The 26,979-nt window shown below is 42.2% G+C and overlaps 1 protein-coding gene across 2 annotated transcripts in view; it reads left to right on the top strand.

The window, feature by feature from the left end:
- The window catches only part of ipo11 (importin 11), a 333,610-nt gene that overhangs the window by 189,481 nt on the left and 117,150 nt on the right, over positions 1 to 26,979 (top strand). The window lies entirely within an intron of this gene.

Consider the following 26,979-nt stretch of genomic DNA (forward strand, 5'->3'; position numbering starts at 1 on the left):
ACTTTACAACATTGTTTTGTGTAGGTGTGATTGTTTTAAGTGTTCCATTAAAAAAAATTGAAACAAAGATCATTCACAAAAGATATTGTTGGTTAGGAACACATGGACACATTTATCTATTTTGTAGTAAATGCCTACTATTTTCTGTGTGCTTAAGCAAAGCAAGAATTTCATTGTCCTATTCAGGGACACATGACAATAAACTCACTTGAATAGTGTGAATTGAATTTTATGGCAATTGGAACATTTTATAGGGAATGAGTCAGCTTTCACTTGTTAAGTCGAGGTGCAAGAATGGTTTAAGTTCAATTAGTAATCCTCTAATGATGAGATAAGATAACATGTTTAAGCATTTAAAGATAAATGGCTTGTTTGTTACATGTTTCCTCAAGCAAATGGAAGAGATGTGTGCAAATGAACATTGACCCCAAAAATAATGGGACTGGTGAAATAGTCAGGGAAAACTGCCACTGTAATAGCCTGCTTCAGAAAAGGAAGAGAGGCAACTATAGGTGTGTTAGCCTTGTGCAGCTGCTACACTAAATTCATTTAGTGCTGTCTCTTGTGAGAAAAATAAGAGTCAGTTATTATGGTGGTAACATTTGGAAAATCATAACCTAATCAAATAGCATCAGCATGCCTTCCTGAAGGGAAATTGCATGTGTCAAATTTGTTTGGGTTTTTAGTAGGTCGTGAACAGAAAAGATAAAGGGAAACCAGAAGATGTATTTGGACTTTCAGAAAGTATTCATCAAGATGCCTCAACTCGGAAAACATCAACTCACAAGACCGCTGTTAGAAGCAATGATTTAGCAAGCATTGAGGATTATCGGATGGGTTGTGAGTAGGGATAAAGATGTCATTTTCAGATTGGCATCCCATAACTAGTAGGGTACTGCATGGATCAGTGCAAGAACTGCAACTGTTTCCAATCTATTTTGATTACTTGGTGGAAGGAAGCAAAGATACAACAGTTCCATTTTTGGCCAACCCAACATTACAACAGATTATGGAAGTTTGGTAGATTATGTGAAGGGGCAAAATGTTATGGATGCAGTGTATCATGAGGAAAATATGAAGTTGTTTATTTTGGAAGGAGAAAATCAAAAGGAGAAATTTAAATGGAGAAAATTGCAGTGATTTTGGTTGGGGTTTTTTGCATGAAAGACCTACATGTGTGCTGGCTTTCTGCAACAAGGAAGGCTAATGCAACATTAGTCCTTACTTTACAGGGGTTGGAATATAAAACTAGGGAAGCTTTATGGTACTGTACAGCACACAAGTAGGGACTCAATGGAATTGGAAGAATAGAAGGTATCTCATTGAAACATATAAAATTATTTGTAAATTAGAAAGGATAAATGGTGAGAGGATGTTTCTTCTCAAGGACGAATCCAGCACCAAACGGTATGGCCTCAAATAATGGGGTGCCCATATAAGACTGGGATGAAGAAAAATGTTTTCTCTCGGAGCATAATGAGTCTTTTAAATTGGCCACTGAGAGCTTTGGGGGCTGAGATAGATTTAAAAGCAGTAAATAAATGAATCAATGATTAAGGGGAAAAAGGCAGGAAAGTATGCAGAACTTTCAAGACAGCCAATAATGTATTGAATGCTGGCACAAGCTCAAGGGGCTAAATAGCTTACTCCAGCTCATTGTACTTCTGTTCAAGTGGTCTGCAGTTTTTTTTAATTTGTATTTGGTTTCAAAATCAAGTCATGATTTGAATGTTAGGCAAAAATATTGAGATCATCTCGCCAGCTGACTGCTGACTTAAAAGAAATCGGCCTCACAGATTGAGTGGCCTTTGCGATGTGGATTTATCTGTTCCGATATGATTCGAAATTTGGCTGAACCAAATTGTGGTCTGCGCCATCCAATAACAATAATGGTATCAAGCAGTCTAGGTAGTGAAATGAGAAGTGAAAAATATTTTACAGGGAAAAAAAACCTGAAAATTACAGACAAGATTAGGCAAAAGCTGAAATTGTTCTTGGTATTCGAATGTCATTAAATGCCATGAATTTTGCTAGATACATCTTTTATTGCCAGGTCCTGTGTATTACACGCTAATAATGATGTCAAAGAGAAAATGTACGTAGAATCAAATATCATCAGTCACATATCACATGGATAAATTGTGGCCACTCAAAGCAATAATCTCAATTCATCCGAGCACTCTGATCTTTTAAACCTCCGCATTGTGATACCTATCTATTTAGTAAAGAGAACAGGACTTGGAACAATATTATTTGCCTATGTAATTTACAGGCATTAAAATTAGCGGAACTATTTCTTACAGCTGTTTGCATAGAGAATATATGCCTCGGAATCATTTCTGGATCATTGGGACTTATTTTGGGGAAGGTGGGACCTGTACAGAAAGGATGGGTTGCACTTGAACTCGAGGGGGATCAATATCCTGGCGGGGAAATTTGCAAAGGCAACTGGGGAGACTTTAAACTAGAATGGTTGGGGCGAGGGACTCAAATAGAGAAAGCTAGTAGACAGAATGGGAGGCAGGAAGCAGAAAAGGGAAGCACTCGGACACAAGAGGAGAAAGAAAAAAAAGGAAATAAACAGAGAAGAAGAGACGGGGGGTTTCTTAAATGTGCATATTTTAATGCTAGGAGCATTGTAAGAAAGGTGGATGAGCTTAGAGTCTGGATAGACACCTGGAAGTATGATGTTGTGGCGATCAGTGAAACATGGTTGCAGGAGGGCTGTGATTGGAAACTAAATATTCCAGGATTTCGTTGTTTCAGGTGTGATAGAATTGGAGGGGCAAGAGGTGGAGGTGTTGCATTGCTAGTCAGGGAAGATATTACAGCAGTGCTTTGGCAGGATAGATTGGGGGGCTCGTCTATGGAGGCTATTTGGGTGGAACTGAGAAGTGGGAAAGGTGTAGCAACACTTATGGGGGTGTATTATAGACCGCCGAGTGGAGAACGAGAATTGGAAGAGCAAATATGTAAGGAGATAGCAGATATTAGTAGTAAGCACAAGGTGGTGATTGTGGGAGATTTCAACTTTCCACACATAGACTGGGAAACACATTCTGTAAATGGGCTGGATGGTTTGGAGTTTGTAAAATGTGTGCAGGATAGTTTTTTGCAGCAATACATAGAGGTACCTACTAGAGGAGGGGCAGTGCTGGACCTCCTGTTAGGAAATGAGACGGGACAGGTGGCGGAGGAATGCGTTGGGGAGCACTTCGGGTCCAGTGATCACAATACCATTAATTTCAATATAATTATGGAGAAGGTCAGAACTGGACGTAGGGTTGAGATTTTTGATTGGAGTAAGGCTAACTTTGATGAGATGCGAGATGATTTAAAAGGAGTGAACTGGGACATTTTGTTTCATGGGAAAGATGTAGAAGAGAAATGGAGGACTTTTTAAAGGGGAAATTTTAAGAGTACAGAATCTTTATGTTCCTGTTCGGTTGAAAGGAAACAGTAAAAATTGGAAAGAGCCCTGGTTTTCAAGGGAAATTGGACATCTTGTTCGGAAAAAGAGGGAGATCTACAATAATTATAGGCAGCATGAAGTAAATGAGGTGCTTGAGGAGTATAAGGAATGTAAAAAGAATCTTAAGAAAGAAATTAGAAAAGCTAAAAGAAGATATGAGGTTGCTTTGGCAAGTAAGGTGAAAGTAAATCCAAAGGGTTTCTACAGCTATATTAATAGCAAAAGGATAACGAGGGATAAAATTGGTCCATTGGAGAGACAGAGTGGGAAGCTATCTGCAGAGCCAAAAGAGATGGGGGAGATATTGAACAATTTATTTTCTTCGGTATTCACCAAGGAGAAGAATATTGAATTATGTGAGGTAAGGGAAACGAGTTGAGTAGCTATGGATACTATGAGTTTCAAAGTAAAAGAAGTACTGACACTTTTGAAAAATATAAAAGTGGATAAGTCTCCAGGTCCTGACAGGATATTCCCCAGGACATTGAGGGAAGTTAGTGTAGAAATAGCCGGGGCTATGACAGAAATATTTCAAATGTCGACGGGGGTAAATCGTAGTGGATGTTGTCTATGTTTAAAACTTTAGTAATAGCCTGTTGGTTTGACTTCAGTGGTTCCTCATGGAAAAGACTTAGAGTTAAGTCAACAAGTGCCTGGAAGGTCATGTTTTAAACTGAATTTTTTGGGTTATAGGGAATGCCGAGGGTAAAGAGTATGTTGCTATATGGATGGATTCAACAGGTTGGTTGGCTGGGAATGCCGGGAGAGATGGATTCAACAGTGGGTAATGGGAGAAGCCAGAGGTAATGGTGGCTGGCTGTTTGTCGGATTGGAGGCAGGTGACTAGTGGGGTGCCTCAGGGATCTGTGTTGGGTCCTTTGTTGTTTGTCATGTACATCAATGATCTGGATGAAGGTGTGGTAAATTGGATTAGTAAGTATGCAGATGATACCAAGATAGGGGGTGTTGTGGATAATGAAGAGGATTTCCAAAGTCTACAGAGTGATTTAGGCCATTTGGAAAAATGGACTGAAAGATGGCAGATGGAGTTTAATGCTGATTAATGTGAGGTGCTACACCTTGGCAGGACAAATCAAAATAGGACGTACATGATAAATGGTAGGGAATTGAAGAATACAGTTGAACAGAGGGATCTGGGTATAACCGTGCATACTTCCTAGAAGGTGGAATCTCATATAGATAGGGTGGTAAAGAAAGCTTTTGGTATGCTAGCCTTTATAAATCAGAGCATTGAGTATAGAAGCTGGGATGTAATGTTAAAATTGTACAAGGCATTGGTGAGACCAAATCTGGAGTATGGTGTACAATTTTGGTCGCCCAATTATAGGAAGGATGTCAACAAAATAGAGAGAGTACAGAGGAGATTTACTAGAATGTTGCCTGGGTTTCAACAACTAAGTTACAGAGATAGGTTGAATAAATTAGGTCTTTATTCTCTGGAGCGCAGAAGGTTAAGGGGGGACTTGATAGAGGTCTTTAAAATGATGAGAGGGATAGACAGAGTTGATGTGGACAAGCTTTTCCCTTTGAGAATAGGGAAGATTCAAACAAGAGGACATGGCTTCAGAATTAAGGGACAGAAGTTTAGGGGTAACATGAGGGGGAACTTCTTTACTCAGAGAGTGGTAGCGATGTGGAATGAGCTTCCAGTGGAAGTGGTGTCGGCAGGTTCATTGGTATCATTTAAAAATAAATTGGATAGGCATATGGATGAGAAGGGAATGGAGGGTTATGGTATGAGTGCAGGCAGGTGGGACTAAGGGAAAAAAGTTGTTCGGCACGGACTTGTAGGGCCGAGATGGCCTGTTTCCGTGCTGTAATTGTTATATGGTTATATAATATAGTGATTACAAAATGATATACTGTACAATATATGACATTGCATAATAGCCTTAAACGTTTCTTTTGTTTATCTTCCATAAGAAAATATACCATGAATAATCTAGTTTTACTGCCTTGTCACAGTAGCTGAATTCATATTTCATCACCTACTTGAAATGGAGAAGGCTAATCTTTTTTTCAGATTCATGCATTGTAAATATCATTGTAAAGCCTCAATTATTTACAATCCCAAATAGCCCTCAAGATGGTAGTAGTGAGCTGCTTTCTTAAATTGTTACATTCCAGCGAAGGAATTCTCACAATGCTATTGAGTAGGAAGTTAGAGAAAGAAAAAATCCAGATTTTAATGAAATTTGTTAATTCATCCACAACCTATGTTGGTGAGGTATTTATCAAAAATGCTTCAGTTACTTCTCAGCGGTTACAGCGTACTGATTGCTAAGTGGCAGGTCAAGTAGGCAGGTAGCTCTTTCTCATAATCTTAACATTCTCCACACTTGCTGAAAAGGCAGTAGTGTTTTGACTCCAGGCATCTTTCTCAACATTTGAACCATTTGGATTTCTCTGTGCCTCTTAATAGTTATTTTGACTGTCTTGTTCTTAACCGCATGTTCATCTTGCGTATTTATCGAATACTTGGAGATCTCAGATTTTTCCTAGAGCACAGAAATTGTTGATGGCCTTCACCATATCTTGAACTTAATATGTTTTCTGAAAACATCATTTTTCAGTTTAACCTGCAGGTCTGCTTTAGCAGCTGCTGTTTGTGCATTTCAAATCAAGGTGGAAAACTGTCTGACAAATCTTGCCCTAAAGGCAGCATTACTGTCAAAGATCAAGAAACCTTTGATGTTCTTACTATCAACATTTTCATAATCATTTGATTTCCTTGTGTAAACGGCTACCTTATTCAGCTTTCTTTTCTTGAACTTTTATCAGATATTTTCTATTCAGTTTGCTCTTTTTGCCATGCATTTGATAACATCGTGAGCATCGAGAGATATTATTTATGTCCTAAGATCCCAAATATGTTCCTACCAATAAGCAGACTTGAGCCAGCTGCCTGCCCCTTTTCCGGGGTTACGTCCGTGCCCGGGTGGGATTAGAAAGGGAACACGCCCTGTCTGTGGGCACCCTGAGGGAGTTCCGGGACCGCTGGGCTCTGCAGGGTGTTGAATGTATCCTCAATAAGGATTGTATCATAATTGTATAATAGTTTATTATGGATATATGTTTGTATTGTATTTATGGTGGTGGGTTCTGGTTTGTTTTATTGTAGTGTAAATATTATTTTTTAATAATTGAATAAATTTTTTGATTTAAAAAAAATAAATAAATAAATAAAATAAGCAGACTTGGCATATTTTGGCATATCAGACCATTGTCTACCATTTGGAAGCATTACAACTCCAAACCAGTTTCATAAATGATGGGAAGAGTCTTGAGAGTCATTGGTTGAGATACTTGCTACATATACCTTGCTCAGTAAACAAACCATTTAGCTACATGGTCAATTGGAGGGTCATTGCTGACATTTAGGAGATTAACATAGAGGGACCAAGCAGAAACTGCAGCAGGAACGGACAAGACGGTTTTTTGGGTTGGAACCGTTCTGCTTGTTGAGGTTGGGAAAGATGCAAGTGTTTACATGGGAAAAGAGTCTAGTCCAGCAGAGATTGTTCATTATATTTATGCCTAGGATCTTGAAGATCTCGGCTATTTTCACTTCGGCAGTATTGATTTTAGCGTGTACTCCACTTGCTACCTGATGTTAATAACTAGTTCCTTCGTCTTGCATGCCGCTGAGAAAGAGGTTGTTGTCTGGACACCATATTCCTAAGCTCTCTATCTCAATCCTGTACTTCGTCTCATCATTGTTTGAAATGCCAACACATGATTGTTGTGGCATCTGCAAACTTGTAGATGGAGTAAGAGCAGAATTTGGCCACACAGTCATGAGTGTGTAAGGCAGGGGTCGGTCGGCAATCTTGTTCTGCATAGGGGCCAGGACCCATGTCTGTGAGCGGATGTGGGCCACATCTATCGCCATAGTTAATAAATGGAGGTAATAATAATACATACTAACTAAACTTTGACTTGTATTTATATATTTAAGCAATATTATGTCTACGGAACATAGCAGTTAGTTTGAGACACTGGTATTGAAACTACCCTCACCCCTCCCTGTCCTAAACTTCATGCAGACCCTTTGTTACCCTTTCTTCCACCTTCCCCCATTCACTCTCTCTCTTCCCCCATTCACTCTCTCCCTCCCTCTCTCCCCCCCTCTCGCTCCCCCCCCTCTCCTCCCCCTCTCCCTCCTCCCCCCTCGCTCCCCCCCCCCTCTCCCCTCCCCCCTCTCTCCTCCCCCTCTCCCCCCCCCCTCTCTCCTCCTCCCCCCCTCTCTCCTCCCCCCTCTCTCCTCCCCCCCTCTCCTCCCCCCTCTCTCCTCCCCCTCTCTCCTCCTCCCCCCTCTCCCCCCTCCCCCTCCTCCCTCCTCTCTCTCCTCCCCCCCTCTCTCTCCCCCCTCCTCTCTCTCTCCCCCCCTCTCCCCCCTCTCTCTCCCCCCTCTCTCTCCTCCCCCCCTCTCTCCTCTCTCCTCCCCCTCTCCCCCCCCTCCTCTCTCCTCCCCTCTCTCCTCCCCCTCTCTCCTCCCCCTCCTCTCCTCCCCCCTCTCTCCTCCCCCTCCTCCTCCCCCCCTCTCCTCCCCCCCCTCTCTCCTCCCCCCTCTCTCCCCCCCCCTCTCCTCCTCCCCCTCTCTCCTCCCCCCTCTCTCCCCCTCCTCCTCCCCCCTCTCTCTCCTCCCTCCTCTCTCCTCCTCCCCCCTCCTCCCCCTCTCCTCCCCTCTCTCCTCCCCCTCTCTCCTCCCCCCTCCCCCCCCCCCTCCTCCCCCTCCTCCCCCTCTCCTCCTCCCCCCTCTCCTCCTCTCTCCTCCCCCTCCTCCTCCTCCCCCCTCTCCCTCTCCTCCTCTCCCCCCTCTCCCCTCTTCCCTCTCCCCCACCCTCCTCCACCCTCCCCTCCCTCCCCCCTCTCCCTCCTCCCCCCTCTCTCTCCTTCTCTTTCCCCGATTTCCTCTCCACCTCTCCTTCTCCTCCCTTCTCTCCTCCATCCCCTCCCTCCCCACCTCCCTCTCCCTCCTCTCCAAGGTCCAGCCCCGACCATTTACCGCTGGATTCCAGTCCGCCGTGTCCACACGAACCAACTGCCAGCAGTGCCTCCATCTTTGGGGAGAGCGGCCCTGGCCCTGGCCCTGACCCTCTCCCGGGCGAAGCGCGTGGACGGATGGTTCTGGGGCGTGCTGAGCACCAGGCACCGCAGCCACTGCAACCACACTTTTACTTCAGTGGAACCGCGTCCACCAATCCAACTGACCTTTTGCCCAGTTCGTGGGATTATATCAGTTCTGAGTTTTTGTATCAGCAAACAGGATTGCTAGGAACATTAAAGCAAGTCTTTATGTTGCTGGCCAACAGTATTACATAGTGTAAAGAAGTTTAGATGACAGAAAAAAAAATGCCTGCGGGCCGGATGATTTCTAGTTATGGGCCGGATCCGACCCGTTAGTTACCGACTCCTGATGTAAGGAGGATAATAAGGAGCTGGGAACCAGTATTGAGAATTATCGTGGGGGATGTTTTTTCATCTATACTTACTGATTGTGTTCTAGGGACAGGATGTTGAGCCATTTGTAAAGGGGTTGCTAACTCCAAAGGTGTTTGGGGATGAGTTTGGTTGCTGTTATGATGTTGAAGTCAGAGCTATAACCAAGAAACAGGAATCTGACACCTAAATCCTTGTTATCCAAATGTTCCAAGGATGAATGAAGGGTCATAGATATGCCATCTGCTGTGAACCTGTCATGATAGTAGGCAAATGTTGGTGTATCAAGGCTGGAATTAATATGTGCCACCATCAGTCTCTCAAAGCTTCATGATGTCAGAGCTGGAAGATGGTCATTAAGCCAATCTGCTTTGCTTTTCTTTTGCACCGGGATGATAGTCGTCATCTTAAGCAGGTGGGAATCTCAGGATGGAGTAGGGAAGATTAAAAATGTCCACACATTCTGGTTGCAACATTTCAGAAATTCTGAGAAAACCTGGGCTTCACCTTATTGCTAGCACCTGCTGGAGCTGTGCAGAGAAGATGTGAGATAGAGATGTTCAAAATAATGTGTCTAGTTGGAAATTCTACTCATCAATGAGAGAGTTGAGAACACACAGAGTGAGCATTAAAAAGAACTAAATGTGACATCATGAAGTTGTTTTTTTTGTGCAAAAGTGAATGGTATCTGAAATTCATCATTCTAAAGGATGGTGGAGACAGCTTCAATTGTGGCTTTCAGAAATGGATTGGATCAATACTTGAAAACAAAAAATAAGCTGCCGAGCTTTGAATGCAGAGCCAGGAAAGCAAGAGGAAACACGATGAGCTACACTCTGCTTGCTGAGCTAGAAAGTGCTCAGATCGCCAAAATATCTTGTGCTTTTACCATTCTATGAATTTGTGACTTGATTAAGGTAATGTGGTGCAAGGTCACACCTTATAAGAAACCGAGCCACACCCACATAAAGGGAGCCACAGAGCTGAATTTATAGATGTGTCAATTCCCTCGGGCCCATATCCCTCTAAACTATTCCTATCCATGTGTGTGTCCAGGTATCTTTTAAATGTTGTAATTGTACACGTTTCAACTACTTCATCTGGCGGCTCCTTCCATATACGCACCAATTTCTACGTGAAAATGTTGCCCCTCAGGTCCCTTTTAAATCTTTCCCGTTTCACCGTAAACATATGCCCTCGAGTTTTTGACTTGCATATCCCTGCAAAGGACTGTGGATGTTCTCCATATCTGTGCCCCTCATGATTTTATGTACCTCTACATGGTCACCCTTCAATCTACTATTGCTCCAGAGAAAAGAGTCCTAACTTATCCCCTTATAGCTCAAACATTCCAGTCCAACTCAAGCAATAACATTTGCATGTTAGGTGCAATAACCACAGTACATGATAACAGTAAATATAGTGTTGTGAATTATGTCTAGTTTAACATTTCATTTGTAACATTGGTGCATTGTTAGAAATTAAAACTTGGTCAGTTTCTTGAACCTTCCATTGTAGTTGACATTTCCCAATGTTCCAAGTCACTTGCAGTCAGAGAGCAGGCTCTCACTTTCAATATGCCTATTGTTCTATTTTTCTATCTACATTTTCCCCTTTCTGACAAAATACTATGAGAACCTCTTCGCATCGTATACCGTGTCGTGGTGAAGAGGCTTGCGTGCCCCCATGATTCTGAGAGCGATGCCGTCGGAAACACCAGCTTCTGGTAGGGCCACTCATGGCGGTAAGATCAAGGATGAGGGTCTAGACTAAGAACGATCCAACCTACAAGACCTCTACGGCGGACAAAGTTATCTTGTACTTAACGGCTGTGAAGGTGGATGTAGGCTGCAACAGATCTATCAGCTCCAATCGTCTTGGCTCCCTTGCCATTGGAATTAGTTGATTGATTTGTGAAGGACCGTGTGCTTCTTGGAGTGCAACATCAAGTACACGTTAAACAAACACAAGCACAGGCGTCTTCGTTCTGTGAGCAGCAGAATTAGAAGAAAAGAGAAGAAAACGGAAAGAGAGGCAGCAACAACCAAAGCTCGATCTGCCATTTGGAATTCTCTTGAATGCCGATGAACTTTCAAAGCCAGGATTGGATTCATAAGCCACCTGAGAGTCCATAAATACAACAGAACATAGACCATCATCCTCAACCTCGAGGGACAGCCACAAAGACTGTGAGAAGCCTTTGGAAGGATATGCAAGTTATTCAGTCCTTGTTTACTGCAAACTTCTAATAGTCATTGATTACCCTAATTGATTAAAATTAGATTGGACAGAAGCATATTCAAAATATATTTAGATTGATTTAGTTAGTTTGGCCTTTCAGTGATTTTGTTAACTTTTCATGCTTGATTTATTGTTTTATGTTTTTAGATTCCTTGCTGGATATTGTAATTCTGCGCTTGCGATTGATTCATATATTCTCTATATAATTATGAAATCAAGTATAATTAAAACATTTTTGTAAGTAATAGGTTTTCAAGAAAGTTGTCGGGTAATGAAGATGTGGGACAGAAGTTTGAAATCTACTGAACACCACATCTGGCAGCATGTTCAAGGCAAAAAAAAATGTAAAAAAAATTCTGTCCCTGCACATCCCCTTTAAATTTGCCCATCTCCCTTTAATATTATGTCCTCTAGTCTTTGGCATTTCCACCATGGAAAAAGGTTCAGTCCCCATTTATGCCTCACATACGTTTATATGCTTCTATCAGGTGTGCCCCCCCCCCCCCTTGACTTCGAGCAGATCTTCCATATTTGTGTATGTTCAAGAGGGAATTTATTAGTCAGCAATATTAGGCTTCATGTTTTTGTTTGGGTTTTTTTTGTCTGGATTAGTAAGGGTGTCAGGGGAGTCATGATTGAATGGGAGTAAACTTGATGGGCTGAATGGCCTAATTCTGCTCCTAGAACTTATGAAACCTTACAGCTATGGACTATTTTGCCTTTGAAAATTTGTGAAGGTACAAATATTCACAAATTTCAGAATAAGTTGGTATAGGTTGATAAGGGTTAGATTAGATAAAATAAAATAAAATAGGCTAATGGCACATTCAAGCCACAACATAATTGGCTCTAATATTGAGCAACAAACATTTGTTGAGATAATATTTGATGATGTTTAACGCTCTGCTCTATAATGTATCCCATATGTCATGGAGGCTTTCAGTGACAGATAATTTTAACTAAATGGCATTCTGACGCTGTAAATTATTTTCGAAGCTTGCCTATTGTAGGTAGAATTCCCATTCTAAATGGATGTCAAGATAAATGGAACAGGTTCATGGAATCTGATGTTCGGGGTAACAGAAAATACATAAAATAGTTATCTAATATGATTTTGATTTTTCTAACTATGTTCAGAAAAATGAGCCATCTTCCCTCCATATCTCCACAATGTCAGCACATCAAATGTATGTTTCATGAAACTAAAAAACTGGTCAACCTTAAACTTGCCATGAATCTCACGAATTTGGCATTTGGAATCAGTGAAGTGGTTAATTTAACATTTAATCTCATTGGTGCGAGAACACAAATAAACTGTGAACTTTAGTTTGTTACCGGGTTAGATTTGAGGTGCTAGGATCCAGAAGATCATCCTAAACACTAATGATTGCCTGTATTTTCATTAGTCTGTGTATTCTGAAGCAAATCCTAATCATACCAAAATCCATGAAAATGTTTTTGAATAATGCATAATAATTAAATATAGCTGAAGAACATAAACTATGGACAAAATATGGATTAAAGTTTTATTATGTTTAAAGATATAATGCATGTACTTCCTTTTCACTCTGAAGGCTCATATTGTTTCCTGTTTTGACTTATTTAACACCCCAATCAAATTCTGAAATAAACTTTTCTCAACTAACCCTTGCAAAATTTCAATCTCACGTTTTAATAAAATGGGTTTGGGTGTCAGGTCAAGCTTCTCAATTTGAAAGACAGGCTTTTGAGATGCTGCCAGGTGTGCTTTCATGCCATCATCATCAGCGTGTGTGAAGGCTAGCCAACTCAAGGCCTTTTGCAAATGACTAGTGGAGTGTCACAGCTTCCGAAGTCTCCTGAACTCCTTTTAGGGTTTGGACAAGCTCACCAATCTTCAACAAGTAGTCATGCCATGACCTCGACCAGTCGGTGAGTAATGGCAGATGCCATCTTGTACAAAATGCCTCATTCCTGTATGTTAATCCAGGGATGCTGAGGTACTTAATGCAGCATAGAAGGAACTTGGCTCGTGATCTTTGCATGGATGTCTCAGTGGTCACTCTCTTAATTACATAGAAACAGAAAAATAGGTGCAGGAGCCAGCACCGCCATTCAATATGATCATGGCTGATCATCTAACATCAGTACCCCATTCCTGCTTTTTCCCCATATCCCTTGATTCCTTCAGCCCAAAGAGCTAAATCTAACTCTCTTGAAAACATCCAATGAATTGGCCTCCACTGCCTTCTGTGGCAAAGAATTTCGCAGATTCACAACTCTCTGGGTGAAGAAGTTTTTCCTCATCTCAGTCCTAAATGGCCTACCCATAATTCTTAAACTGTGACCCTTGGTTCTGGACTCTCCTACATCGGGAACATTTTTCCTGCATCTAGCCTATCCAATCCCTTAAGCATTGTATATTTTTCTATAAGATTCCCTCTCATCCTTCTAAATTCCAGTCGATCCATTCTTTCATCATATGTCAGTCCAGCCAACCCAGGAATTACCCTGGTGAACCTACACTAATCCCTCAATAGCAATAATGTCCTTCCTCAAATTAGGAGTCCAAAATTGCACACAATACTCCAGGTGCGGTCTCACCAGGGTCCTGAACAACTGTAGTGGGACCTCCTTGCTCCTAAACTCAAATCCTCTCGCATTGAAGGCCAACATGCCATTAGCTTTCTTCACTGCCTGCTGCTATCAGTGACTGATATACAAACACACCCAGGTCTCGTGCACCTGCCCTTTTCCTAATCTGACACCATTCAGATAATAATCTGTCTTCCTGTTTTTTTGCCACCAAAGTGGATAACCTCCCATTTATCCACATAGTAGTGCATCTGCCATGCATCTGGCCACTCACCCAACCTATCCAAGTCACCCTGCAGCCTCATAGCATCCTCATCGCAGCTGACACTGCCACCCAGCTTTGTGTCATCCGCAAACATGGAGATATCACATTTAATTTCTCATCTAAATCGTTAATATATATTGTAAATAACTGGGGTCCCAGCACTGAGCCTTGCGGTAATTGAGTTAGGAAGCTAGAGTTTAACCTTCTGGAGCTTAGCACAATGTTACTGGAGTATTCTATAGTTTGTGATGTATTGTTGCAATATTGTTCTTCAGACATTAAACTGAAATCCCTCTCACATCCTCAGAAGAATTGAAAAAGACCTTGTGGTCCTACTGAAAGAAAAATAAAGTATTTTCAATGCCTGGACAAATCTTAATACCTGAATCCAAAACATCATAATGGATTTATGGGGCAATTTTCTTTTATGTTTGTGCACACTTTGTGCAAATTGCCTGATGTGTTTGGTGGTCAAACAATTCTTATTCAAAACAATTAAAAATCATTGGCTTTTGATGTCTTTTAGGAGGGTTTATAAACGTTCATTTATTTTTATAGCTCATGTCCAGAATTAAGATAAACTGTTATGGAGCTATGATCCCTTGATAGTCTTGCTATTCATTGCCAGACAATGAGAGAGCAGCAAATGAATTAGCAATCTTTAGCTGCTATGCATTTTATTTAACCAGAGGGTGTGCTATTGAAACATCAATCAGGAGAAACTTCTATCAACAGTTTCTTTCCTTGACTGTAATACAGACATAAAACTGCTTTCTCATTTTGTAACTCAGAATTTTTTTTTTCATTTTCAGTTATACCAATTGATTGCATTCTCAGAATGATACAAGCACATTTTATTTAGCTCTCTTGACTTTATAGTTAATAGACTTTCTTGTTAGATATGTGGCTAGTACTTTTGGACAGAGTAACTCAGCGGGACAGGCAGCATCTTTGGATAGACAGAATGGGTGTTGTTTAGGGTCGAGATTCGTCTTAAGACTGAGAGTCGGGAGAGGGAAACTAAAGATATGGAAGGGTAAGGTGAGAAAACAAGAGATCAAAGGGGACCAAGTTCGAGGAAAACATGGAATAGTCTTGTTAGGTAGCGGAAATGTGATAACAAGGATGCAAGTGAACCTCTGCCTCACCTGAAAGGATTGTCAGGGCCCTTTGACAGAGTCGAGGGAGGAGGTACAAGGACAGGTATTGCATCTCCTGCGGTTGCAGGATAAAGTACCTGGGGAAGGGGTGGGAAGGGAACAGTTAACCAGGGAGTCGCGGGGGAGAATGGTCTCTGTGGAAAGGGATGGAGATGGGGAGATGTGGCTAGTGGTGGGATCCCATTGGAGATGGCGAAAATGTCGGATGATTATGTGCTGTTTCCGACAACTGATAGGGTGAGAGGCTCGGACTAGGGATGTCTCTGTCCTTGTTGTGACTGGGGGGAGCAAGAGCAGAGCTACGGGATTCGAGGAGATCCATGTGAGGGCCTTGTCTATGATGGGAGAGGGGAACCCCCATTCCCTAAAGAATGAGGACATCTCCGATGTCCTGGTATGGAAAACCTCATCCTGGGGGCAGATGGGGTGTAGTTGAAGGAATTGGCAATAGTGGATAGAGTCTTTGCAGGAGGCAGGGTGGGAAGAAGTGTAGTCTAGGTAACTGTGGGAGTCAGTAGTTTTATAATAGTTGATAGTCCATCCCCTGTGATGGAGATGGTGAGATCAAGAAGCGGTCAGGAGATGTCAGAGATGGTCCAAGTGATGGGAATTAGTCATGAAGTTAATGAAGTCCGTGAGTTCTACATGGGTGTAGGAGGTAGCCCCAAGGCAGTCGTCAATGTAGCGGAGATTCGTTTCCTTCCCCCCTGACTCCCAGACTGAAGAAGGGTCTCGACCCGAAACACCACCATTCCTTCTATCCAGAGATGCTGCCTGTCCCGCTGAGTTACTCTAGCATTTTGTGTCTATCTTCGGTATAAAGCAGTATCTGCAGTTCCTTCCAACACTTTTGTACTGACGTCATGCACTTTATGAATCAACATGCATTTGGATTGTGTTTCTCAGCTGACCTAAAGAATGAGGGCAATGAGTGGAAATGGTTGTAGCTATTGCTCAAACACCTGAAAGCAGAATTGCTGAAACATGCTTCGGTACAAATAGAACACATCTGCAGTCGATATGACTGGCATTATAATTACCGTTGCGTTGGTAGGCATATATTAACATGAAAATGTATCACATTGCCTATTAATTATTGAGTATTTGGTATTTGAGATGACAGTTTCAAGTTAATTTTGGAATGCATTTGTAAAAATTGAGCTATCCATTGCAGTTTCTCTTTTTTTAATTCACATTGCTACTTCTCAACTTTAATTAACATTTGATACCTGTTATTTTTAAATGAAAATCACAATGACAAAAAAATCAAATGGATTAAGGTAATTGGCGGACATCGGTCATTTACAGACATTTGTGTGTCACTAATGTTAAGGGCCAGTCCCAATTACGTGTTCTTGGCACGCAAATTACACAACCTCGTGGTCGCGATGAGGCGCACGGGCATCGTGTGGCCGTGCGGGGCTGGTCCCACTGCGAAGCGTGGAGGGGTATGTAATTGTGCACGACATCGCGCGGGGCTCCGAAATTTTTGTAGCGAATGAAATCTTCACGCGCCAACGGCCTGTCGCGTAACTGACGGCCAAAGTGGGACAGGCCCAAGACCCTGGCGCGACGCAACGTCTCACCTCCAACAGCAGCAGAAGCAGGCAAATGATTGCTTTCACAGAGGCCCAGGGAGCCGTTGGTGCGAGGGGAGGAGTACCTGCGCTGTAAGTATAAAATACATCGCGGGGCTTGTTTTCACAGAGGCCCAGGGACCTGACACCAAAATCGGCAACGTTCCAGAGAAGGAGTCTGGTGGAAGCCTCTGATTGGTGGAAGAGGACCAGTGGAAGCAGCTGATTGGGTGCAACCCCGGATTTACATTTTTAGATTTCTGCCTTCAGGTTAAGGATTCTGGGAGTTGAGTGTACAGTATTTATTAGTAAAGTTTAAAGGATAAAGTTTTGTGTTTTTTAATATTTAATATAGAGTTAATTTGGGAGTAAGATATGTCAGTGGAGATTGGCCCCGTGGTTTGCTCAGCCTGCAACACGTGGGAGATCAGGGATATGGTCGGTGTCCCTGGTGACTACGTTTGCAGGAAGTGTGTACAGCTGCAGCTCCTGGCAGACCGCATTGAACGATTGAAACTGCGGCTGGATTCATACTGGAGTATCCACGATGCTGAGAAAGTCGTGGATAGCACGTACAGCGAGTTGGTCACACCGCAGGTAAAAGGTAAGAGGACAGAAAGAGAACGAGTGGCCAATAGCCAGCAAAGCAGTAGGCAGGTAGTGCAGGAGTCCCCTGCGGTCATCTCCCTCCTAAACAGGTATACCATTTTGGATACTGTTGAGGGAGATGGCTCATCAGGGGAATGCAGTAGCAGCCAAGTTCATGGCACCATGGGTGGCTCTGCGGCACATGAGGGCGGGAAAAAGAGTGGAAGGGCAATAGTAATAGGGGATTCAATTGTCAGGGGAATAGATAGGTGTTTCTGTGGCCGCAAACGAGACTCTAGGATGGTATATTGCCTCCCTGGTGCAAGGGTCAGGGATGTCACTGAACGGCTGCAGAACATTCTGGAGGGGGAGGGTGAACAGCCAGTTGCCGTGGTGCATATTGGCACCAACAATAAAGGTAAAAAAAGGGATGAGGTCCTACAGGATGAATTTAGGGAGCTAGGAGATAAACGTAAAAGTAGGACATCAAAGGTAATAATCTCTGGATTACTACCAGTACCACGGGCCAGTCAGAGTAGAAATAGGAGGATATTGCAGATGAATACGTGGCTTGAAAAATGGTGCAAGGGGGAGGGAATCAAATTTTTAGGGCATTGGAACCAGTTCTGGGGGAGGTGAGACCAGTACAAACAGGATGGTCTGCACCTGGGCTGGAATGGAACCAATGTCCTTGGGGGAGTGTTTGCTAGTGCTGTCGGGGAGGATTTAAACTAATGTAGCAGGGGGATGGGTACATAATTGTATAAGGGGTAAGAACGTTGTAAAAACAAGCCTGAAGGCTTTGTGTCTCAATTTAAGGGGTATTCGTAATAAGGTGGATGAGTTGAACGTGCAGATAGCCATTGATGATTATGATATAGTTGGGATCACGGAGACATGGCTCCAGGGTGACCAAGGCTGGGAGCTGAACATCCAGGGATATTCAATATTCAGGAGGGATAGAGAGAAAGGAAAAGGAGGTGGGGTAGCGTTGCTGGTTAGAGAGGAGATTAACGCAATGGAAAGGAAGGACATTAGTTTGGAGGATGTGGAATCGGTATGGGTAGAGCTGCGAAACACTAAGGGGCAGAAAACGCTGGTGGGTGTTGTGTACAGGCCACCTAACAGTTGTAGTGAAGTTGGAGATGGTATCAAACAGGAAATTAGAAATGCGTGCGACAAAGGCAAAACAGTTATAATGGGAGACTTCAATCAACATTTAGATTGGGTGAATCAAATTGGCAGGGATGCTGAGGAAGAGGATTTCTTGGAATGTATGCAGGATAGTTATCTAAATCAACATGCAGAGGAACCAACAAGAGAGCAGGCTATTTTAGACTGGGTATTGAGTAATGAGGAAGGGTTAGTTAGCAGTCTTGTTGCATGTGCCCCCTTGGGCAAGAGTGACCATAATATGGTTGAGTTCTTCATTAGGATGGAGAGTGACATTGTTAATTCAGAAACAATGGTTCTGAACTTAAAAAAAAGTAACTTTGAGGGTATGAGACGTGAATTGGCCAAGATTGACTGGCAATTAATTCTAAAACGGTTGACGGTGGATATGCAATGGAAGACATTTAAAGACTGCATGGATGAACTACAAAAATTGTTCATCCCAGTTTGGCAAAAGAATAAATCAGGGAAGGTAGTGCATCCGTGGATAACAAGGGAAATCAGGGATAGTATCAAAGCGAAGGATGATGCGTACAAATTAGCCAAATAAAGCAGTATACCAGAGGACTGGGAGAAATTCAAAGACCAGCAGAGGAGGCCAAATGGCTTAATTAGGATAGGAAAAATAGATTATGAAGGAAAACTGGCAGGGAACATAAAAACTGACTGCAAAGGTTTTTATAGATATGTGAAAAGAAAGAGATTAATTAAAACAAATGTAGGTCCCTTGCAGTCAGATACAGGTGAGTTGATCATGGGGAACAAGGATATGGCGGACCAATTGAATAACTACTTTGGTTCCGTCTTCACTAAGGAAGACATAAATAATATGCCAGAAATAGCAGGGGACCGCGGGTCAAAGGAGTTGGAGGAATTGAATTAAATCCAGGTTAGTTGGGAAGTGGTGTTGGGTAACTTGAATGGATTAAAGGCCGATAAATCCCCAGGGCCAGATAGGCTGCATCCCAGAGTACTAAAGGAAGTAGCTCCAGAAATAGTGGATGCATTAATAATAATCTTTCAAAACTCTTTAGATTCTGGAGTAGTTCCTGAGGATTGGCGGGTAGCAAATGTAACCCCACTTTGGGAGGGAGAGAGAGAAAACGGGGAATTACAGACCAGTTAGTCTAACATCGGTAGTGGGGAAACTGCTAGAGTCAGTTATTAAAGATGGGATAGCAGCATATTTGGAAAGTGGCGAAATCATTGGACAAAGTCAGCATGGATTTACGAAAGGTAAATCATGTCTGACGAATCTTATAGAATTTTTCGAGGATGTAACTAGTAGCGTGGATAGGGGAGAACCAGTGGATGTGGTGTATCTGGACTTCCAGAAGGCTTTCGACAAGGTCCTACATAAGAGATTAGTATACAAACTTAAAGCACATGGCATTGGGGGTATTGATGTGGATAGAGAACTGGCTGGCAAACAGGAAGCAAAGAGTAGGAGTAAACGGGTCCTTTTCACAATGGCGGGCAGTGACTAATGGGGTCCGGCAAGGCTCAGTGCTGGGACCCCAGCGATTTACAATATATATTAATGATCTGGATGAGGGAATTGAAGGCAATATCTCCAAGTTTGCGGATGACACTAAGCTGGGGGGCAGTGTTAGCTGTGAGGAGGATGCTAGGAGACTACAAGGTGACTTGGATAGGCTGGGTGAGTGGGCAAATGTTTGGCAGATGGAGTATAATGCGGATAAATGTGAGGTTATCCATTTTGGTGGAAAAAACAGGAAAGCAGACTATTATCTAAATGGTGGCCGATTAGGAAAAGGGGAGATGCAGCGAGACCTGGGTGTCATGGTACACCAGTCATTGAAAGTAGGCATGCAGGTGCAGCAGGCAGTGAAGAAAGCGAATGGTATGTTAGCTTTCATAGCAAAAGGATTTGAGTATAGGAGCAGGGAGGTTCTACTGCAGTTGTACAGGGTCTTGGTGAGACCACACCTGGAGTATTGCGTACAGTTTTGGTCTCCAAATCTGAGGAAGGACATTATTGCCATAGAGGGAGTGCAGAGAAGGTTCATCAGACTGATTCCTGGGTTGTCAGCACTGTCTTATGAAGAAAGACTGGATAGACTTTGTTTGTACTCTCTAGAATTTAGGAGATTGAGAGGGGATCTTATAGAAACTTACAAAATTCTTAAGGGATTGGACAGGCTAGATGCAGGAAGAATGTTCCTGATGTTGGGGAAGTCCAGGACAAGGGGTCACAGCTTAAGGATAAGGGGGAAATCCTTTAAAACCGAGATGAGAAAAACCTTTTTCACACAGAGAGTGGTGAATCTCTGGAACTCTCTGCCACAGAGGGTAGTTGAGGCCAGTTCATTGGCTATATTTAAGAGGGAGTTGGATGTGGCCCTTGTGGCTCAAGGGATCAGAGGGTATGGAGAGAAGGCAGGTATGGAATACTGAGTTGGATGATCAGCCATGATCATATTGAATGGCGGTGCAGGCTCAAAGGTGCTGAATGGCCTACTCCTGCACCTAATTTCTATGTTTCTATGTTTCTATTGCCGAGCTCGGCCTGGGGTCACGGCCGTTGCGGTCCGGATCCGCCCCCACTTCTACTCCCAGAGTGGGGCCAAGAAAATTGAAGATAGACACAAAATGCTGGAGTAACTCAGCGGGACCGGCAGCATCTCTGGAGAGAAGGAATGGATGACGTTTCGGGTCAAGACCCTTCTTTCAGACTGAAGAAAAGTCTCGACCCGAAAAATCACCTGTTGCTTCTCTCCAGAGATGCTGCCGGTCCCGCTGAGTTACTCCAGCATTTTGTGTCCATCTTCAAATGACGTCACGCGCCCCAGACGGCTGTGCGGATGTATGAAGTCGCGCGCGACGTTCGCGGGATCGTCGCGCTTCAACGCGACCACGAGGTCGCGAAATTAGCGTGCCAAGGACACGCAAGTTGGACAGGAGCTTTACTCACCACTGATTAACCCCGTGTGTGAATGTGGTCTATTTCCTATTTATATGCAAGTATTAACTGCTTCACTTTTCGAGCAGTTCAGGACCGGAACTGAATATTGTACAGTAATCAAAAACATCCCAACGTCTAGAAACAAGTTTTCCAAAACAACTAGCATTTTCCTGAGAAAATACTGCAGTGAAGTCCTAGGGTAGAAATCATTGGTGTTCAAAAACAACAGCATTCTTCCTTTGTGCTCGAGAGACTTCAGCCATAGATGAGGTTCCCTTAAAGCTGATTTGTCTGCATGTTTTCTTGATGCCACACATGTTGAGAAGATAATCATGTTGATGTTCAAGAAAAGTTTAGTTTTAGTTTAGAAAAGTGTGGTCTTGCCAGTAGTGTCTTATCCTGAAAATAAAATGTATATAAAGTGTGTAAAATGTATACGAAGAATTTCATATTTCTTTTATCATTTGATTCCCATCCAGAGCAGAACTTAACAAAGACTTCAAATTAAAATAGCTTTAAATTCAACAGTGGTTTTGCTTAATGAAAGGTTTGCTCCACTTCCACCCATTATTCCAAAATGGGAAAGAGACAGAAAACTGGATTTTACAAGCCAATTAGCTGATCATCTGTCTTAGGAAAAATGTCAGCGGATTTTACTAAAGACGTTACATTAAAGTACTTAGAAAAATTAAAAGGAATTTAATGCAATGCTATGTCAATGTGATTTTGTTGAAAGGAAAAGCATGTTACAGTAATTTATGCTTTAAAAAAAACTTTAAAGAAGAACTGGTGGACACAATATGCTCTGACTTCCAAAGGATATTTGATAATGTGCCACCTCATAGTTGGGAAAGTAAAGATGATAACATATTGACATGGATGAAGTCTTTTTCTGGTTGGCAGTATGTAAAAATTATGTGATAGGATAAACGTTAATTTCTTTTCAATTTACAGTAAAATGTTGTTACTGAGAGCTGCGCTGCCGGATGAGCAGATTTTCTGGACCATCAGGTTATTATTATCAGTCCATTTCTAATGGACCTCAATTTTAAAAAGATGTTACACACATTTTAGTGAATCTGGTAGATTTAAAGACAGTACGGGAAACAGAACCAAGTAAAGTCCAACATAAATAAGTGACTTTAAACCAATCTCTGGTTCCAGTATCACAGTGCATGGCTGGGGTGTGTGGGAACCAAGGCTCCTATGAGTAGTGGGGGAATGTGGGGCCAGGACTTCTATAAGTGATTGAGGAACATGGGAACTTGGCCGCTGTGAGTAAGAGGAACGTGGATGCATGTTCTGGTGAATTAAAAATACAAACAACACTTGGCAGTATGATGCCAAAAACCAATAGGATTTTCAAATGGTCAGATTCAGTATTAACAGTAGGTTTTTTATTTTTTCATTTATTTTTTCATTGTACCGCTGCTGGCAAATTCATTTCACTTGCACTTTATGTGCAAGTGACGAATAAAACTGATATTGATATTGATTGATTGAATTACTTGGATGAGGGAACCAAAGGCTTGGTTCCTAAATTTGCTGATGATGCATAGGTAGTTGAATTTAGTTTACAGATTTAGTTTACACAGCGTGGCAACAGGACCTTCGGTCCACCAAGTCCATGCTGACCATCAATCACCTTTGATCATTTAGCCCTTGCTCTCAGGAATTTTGAAGAATGAAACATGCAAAGCAGAAAATGCTGGAGACACTCAATATAATAGGCCAGACAGGATCTGTGAAATAGTGCTAACATTTCATGTGGGAAACCTTTTTTCAGAAGATTAAATGAACAGGCAAAGATCTGGCGAATGCAATATAATGTAGGGAAATATGAAAACGGCCCTTTGGCACAGACCTTTTTGTTGTAAAAAGCATATTATCTAAATAATCAGTCCTTGCAGAAGTCTTGAGATGCAGATGGTTCTAGATTCCAAAAGCATGATTCACAAAAATATGAAATATAAAACATTCAGGTGCAGCACGTGATAGGGAAAGCTTACAGTACTATTGTTTAATCTGAAAGAGTTGAAAATAAAAAAAATGAGATTGTGTTTCAGTTATAGAGAGCACTAGATAGAGTACTGTGAAAGTATTGATTTCCTAAGCAAAGATGGTAAGGTGTTGGAAACAGTTCAAAGAAGCTTTACAAGATTAATGCTCTGAATGCCCTGAGTTGTCATATGCTGAGAGCTTGGATAAGCTTGACTTGTATCCACTGCAGTTCAGAATGGTGAGTGGGAGATTGATTGAAACGTAAAATCTTGAGTTTTAACAGGGTAAATATGGAGAAAATTATTCAATTTTTTAAGATAATACGGAACTGGAGAAAACTGCTTGGTTGGACATTATATGTAGAGATGAGCCTTCTTTCCTCTTAGATCAAATTTGGAACGTTCTTCATGATCAATTTAGCTAACTACAAATCCCACACCTACCATTCCCCCCCCCCCCCCCCCCCCCCCTTTCTATTCCCCACTTTTTTTCCCTGTGCCTCACCTGGATTCACAACTATTTCTCCCCTTCCTCATACATTCCTTTCTTCATAATTCACTCTTCAATCCTTTTGTCTCACACCTTCCGACCTTTCATCTTTGGCCTTTGTCCAACCATTTTTCTATCAAAAACCACCCTCGCCCATCTACCTATTACTTATAAATCTTTAAACGCCCCTCCTCTCTTTAGACTTTCTACATCTCCCACAATCTGAAGAAGGGTCCTAACCCAAAACATCACCTATCCATGTTCTCAAGAGATACTACCTGACCTACTGATTTACTCCAGCACTTTTTTTTTCTCTCTCTAAACCGTACTCTTCTTGAAAAGCTTCCTGAAAGCCTATCCATAGAGCTGCCTTAATTCCAGACATTTCATTGTTGCCTATCCTATCCTGTTTGTTTCTGCTGAGGAATGTCTTGTTGCATTAAATGCAAGATTCTGATATTGTTGGAAGGAATATTTGGGGGAAGTAAGCATGTAAGTGGACGGTACGGTCCCAGAGAGTGTTGTCGAGCAGTGGGATCTAGGAGCACAAGTACTTAAGGTGGTGAAGAAGGTTTAGCACGTTGGTCTTCTTCAGTTAGGGAATCGAGTGTAGATTTTGGGACATTATGTTACAGTTGTAGGTGACATTGGTGTGGCCATACTTGGAGAAGACATTATTCTTAAACTGTGGCCCCTGGTTCTAGACTCCCCCAACATCGGGAACATGTTTCCTGCCTCCGAGCGTGTCCAAGCCCTTAACAATCTTATATGTTTTAATGAGATCTCCTCTCATCCTTCTAAACTCCAGAGTGTACAAGCCCATCTGCTCAATTCTCTCAGCATATGACAGTCCCGCCATCCCAGGAATTAACCTTGTAACCAGACCAGGGACCACAGTTTAAGAATAAGGGGTAAGCGATTTAGAAGAGAGTTGAGGAAACATTTTTTTCACACAGAGTTGTGAGTCTGTGGAATTCTCTGCCTCAGAGGGTGGTGGAGGCCGGTTCTCTTGATACTTTCAAGAGAGAGCTAGATAGGGCTCTTAAAGATAGCGGATATGGGGAGAAGGCAGGAACGGGGTACAGATTGGGGATGATCAGCCATGATCACATTGAATGGCGGTGCTGGCTCGAAGGGCTGAATGGTCTACTCCTGCACCTATTGTCTATTGTCTGTAGTTTAGAGAGGGCATCTTGGTCAGCATGGTGCATCATGGCCCATGGATGCAGAACGGCCTGTTTATGTGCTGTATTACTTTGTGACCCTAAAGGACAACGATGAATACAAAAAGAGTACAGAGGAAAAATGGAAAGGATATTAGAAGACAAGGAGATGTTGGCAATAACTTGGCAACAAACATATAGCGCATTCAGACTCCTTCACTTTTTATTTTTAATTCCTTTGCAAACATTTCTGAACACCTGTTTTCGCTTTTGTATTATGGGGTGTTGTGTGTAGATTGATGATTAAAAAAAAAAAGAATTTAATCCATTTTAGAATAAGGCTGTAACGTAAAAAAATGTGGAAAAAATGAAGGGGTCTGAATACTTTCTGAATGCACTGTAAATAGGGAGTCGAGAAGCTGATTAGGGGAGCGATCTTTCAGTGCAGACAGTACACTTGATTGGAGTACTTTGTGATGACATGCCACCTGTGTTTACGGAAGGAGGGAGGGCTCCCTATCAAGGCTGCATAACAATGATGGATCTCAAGCTTTGAATGAGACATCAACTTTTTATATATCAAGTCTGAATATGATGCACACTAGATTGCTGAGGCAAATTAGGTTAGATATTGCTGAGGATGAAGATTGAAGGTCTTGAGCTGAAACGCCACCTATCCATATTCTCTAGAGGTGTTGTAACCCCTGAGTCACTCCAGCATTCTGACTGTTTTGTGAACCAGCATCCGTGATTCCTTGTATCTAATCCATTTCCTGTTCTCTTTCCAAAAGACAGTTCAATGTAACCTAGTTAATGACCACCCAATCAGCCTATTCTCAAACATAAGCAAAGCATTGAAAGATTGAATGTACAGTGCTGGAGGTAGCATCTACTCAGTAGTAGCCAGCTCTTTGATGCCAAATTAGAGTTTGGTAGGACTGCTCAGCTTCAGATATTTTGACAAACTTGTTCAAACATGGATGCCAGTGAATTCCAGACTGACCAACCCATCCATGCGGACATTAACGTTTTTCTTAGAATTGTTACGCTACAATGCTGTGAAACTCTATTCTGCACTGGTATTTCCCTCTTTGCTCTATCTGCTGTACCTGCACATGGCCTGATTGAAATCATGCATCTGATTTGAGTGCACAGCACACAAACAAAAGCTTTTTACTGTATCTCGGTACACATGACATTAATAAACCAGCACAACAAGACCAGGTCAGTGGCCTGATATCCTGGAGTCAATGATCCAATTATTCATACCCCAAAGCCTTTCCAATGTATACTCTGCGAATGTTGTGAGTGTGATATAATACCTTCCTCTTGCCGAGATGAATGAGGCTCTAACAAAACTCAGAAGCACAACACGATCCAGGACAAAACAGCACCTCTGGCTACATCTAACACACACACTACATTCCTACCTCCCAACTCCCCCACTCGCCCACCGAGAAGAACAAAGGATTAAGCCACTAGCGAGCACCATCTGTATTTTCTCCTCCAAAACATTATTTGTCGTGACTGAAAAGCTTATCCCTTTCCTCCATTATTACTGGTTTTAATTTTTATAAATACAACATTAAGGGAGCATCTTCATGAGAAAAACAACAGTGTTTTGCTGCCACCTTCTTAAAGACTTATCAGAGATGGCCAGTAAATGCCATTCCAGTGATGCTCTGATCCTGATAAGTCAAGGGAAAACAGTGGTGTTTGGAATTAACCTGCTTGACAGTCAGCAGTTAATTGGCAAAATGGATGGAAATAATCTGACCTTTCATATGCTGCATCTTAATAAAAGTGTGAAACTATAGCTCTACTCTATTTTGTGCCGTACAGGAGCGTAATAAAAAGGCTTGGCTGGTTAGCACAAGCATTTCTTGG

Source organism: Leucoraja erinacea, chromosome 1 (genome assembly GCF_028641065.1).
Source record: "Leucoraja erinacea ecotype New England chromosome 1, Leri_hhj_1, whole genome shotgun sequence".
Taxonomy (NCBI): Eukaryota; Metazoa; Chordata; class Chondrichthyes; order Rajiformes; family Rajidae; genus Leucoraja; species Leucoraja erinaceus.